This window comes from Pyxicephalus adspersus, chromosome 3, assembly GCF_032062135.1.
Source record: "Pyxicephalus adspersus chromosome 3, UCB_Pads_2.0, whole genome shotgun sequence".
Classification (NCBI taxonomy): domain Eukaryota; kingdom Metazoa; phylum Chordata; class Amphibia; order Anura; family Pyxicephalidae; genus Pyxicephalus; species Pyxicephalus adspersus.
In genome coordinates, this window is record NC_092860.1 from 120,223,258 (window position 1) to 120,225,400 (window position 2,143).

At 37.3% G+C, this 2,143-nt stretch overlaps 1 protein-coding gene across 1 annotated transcript in view; it reads left to right on the forward strand.

The window, feature by feature from the left end:
• Positions 1 to 1,731: 1,731 nt before the first annotated feature.
• Positions 1,732 to 2,143, forward strand: part of MTUS1 (microtubule associated scaffold protein 1) — a 120,123-nt gene continuing 119,711 nt past the window's right edge. The window contains exon 1 of the mRNA XM_072406168.1: positions 1,732 to 1,823. The gene's annotated coding sequence lies outside the window, so the exon portion shown is untranslated. The remainder of the gene's footprint in view (positions 1,824 to 2,143) is intronic.

The window sequence follows — 2,143 nt, forward strand, 5'->3', positions numbered from 1 at the left end:
AACACTTGAATTCTATGGGTCACATCATCTCCAAAATGTTACTTCTTGTAAGGTGTGTCTAATATGCAAATGAAAATAGTCAAAGGAGGATTGGTTAACAGTCGAAAGGGTCATGGGTGTGCATCAGGTGGGGTGCGCTGGGGCTAAACCATTCCCACAGACGTTACTGTAACACAAATTTATTAAACCTAATGCTGCCCATGAGAGAAGTATCGCCACACTTCAACTTCTTTGCAGCTTGTTGAATATCCACAGACCAGTCGCAATGTCTACTTCTTTCTCTCTCAAAGTGAGAACAAAAACTTTTTAGGCATTTGTCATCAGAGCAATTATGTTTCCCCTCTGTTCTGTGACCAGACCATTCAAAATTTTGGATCTGCAGCTTTAACTCTGGTGATTCTTCTCTAAGCAAAAATAGTTTTGGCTTTAGAAATTAAAGTAGCTTTATATCTTTATAGCCGCATTAGATGTAACTAGAATAAGTGAAGGTTTACAGTTACAAAGTGTTGGTATTAGATGCATCAGCAAAGCTGGTGTGTGGTCACCCGAGCTATGTATATCCAGTGTGGTTTAGCTGGCCTGTGTTGTGTGTTTATCTGCTGTCATTCCGTAGTACTCGTATCTACTATTTATAGCAGAGAGTTGGTAACAACACTGTGCCGTTCATGGTAAGAGTACCAAGCACACACCACATTGGCTTCTGAACCCTGGCTAGAAGTTTTCCAGAAGTGCCCTTGTTGTACCATAGGGCAGGTGAGAAACGACTGTATGAGGGCTTATTAACTCGAAGTTGCTGTGTAGTTTACAATAGTTTATATGTGACACACAAGTATAAGAAACATTGCATTAGGTGCAATGTTAGATGTCCTCACAAATGTATTTTGCTGCAATCCGCCAAATATATTGTAATGAAGTAGGTCGGCATCACAGCAAATGGGAGCGCAGGTAGGTGTGCGTTGTGATATAGCACATGACAGTAGAGTACACCAAAAATAAATAAACCACAGAAAACTACATAGAGTTTTTGGCAATAGTTTTAGTTCTCATGTGAACAACACAATATTTTGTGATGTGCATAAAGTATTTTAAAGTATTTTACATTTGATTCTAATATCTTCAAATTTAAACAAATGTGTGGATCATGTGAAAAAGTTATAGGACCCCATACAGATTCACCTTTTGTATATGCAAAGGGTAGGTAATTATGATATGTAAATGTCCTATATCCAGTGTGGACAAATGTATGTATTCTAGGGAATCCCCCAGCATTTCAGTGCCAATAACCAAATAAAAGGTGACTTTTTATATTTTGATGGTTGTGCACATAAGTACAAGGTAAATTGGATTCTGTATATGAATACTTGTTTCATTCTTCCTCTATTTATATGTGAAATGTTTATAGATTGATAGTTTGTGATATCATTGTGGTGTAAGGTGCTTTGGGCTACTGTCGCAGTGAATGTATAAGCCACATACACAAAAATGTTAGTCCATCCCACAGAGAACTGTTTTCCATTATGTCAGGTATTCTCTTGAGTTGATATAATAAAAGGAGAATTCCAGGCAAACTACACCAGTCAGTAATAAGTATGGAACCTTGTGCAATTTCTATTGTCTGTTACAAATAAAACCAGTTTACTGACTGTTTGCATGTACCCCTCCTGCATAGAGCAACGCTGACTGTTAATGATCAACAAGAGACGTCAGGTAATTTCTGCTGACCCGTCACTGTGTATATTGTACCTAATTCTGCGTAAAGTCCGGGCTTTTAGGCCGCTGTGACATTACAATGACTGTACAAGGTGTAACTCAGGTTTTTTAAGGTAAGACTTGTGGATTGTATAGAAGAAATAGATTTTTGTGCATAGTTCTCATACTACTTGTCTGTGTCATCATGTTTGTGTACCAAATACTTGTTGGGAGTTGATCCCTCACAAATCCCCTGTTTTGTGAATTTTATCTTTCAAACCTTTTAAAACTAGTTTTGTTCTGCAGAGCATTCCCAGCCTGCATAATGTATAGGGTGTATAAATATTTCATGTTATGTTCTGGTTACATATGCTAACAGAAAACAAATAACCTTTAGACCACCTGTACAGTTTAAGCAATATTGATAACCTGCTGCAACTTTTATTTTTTTTTT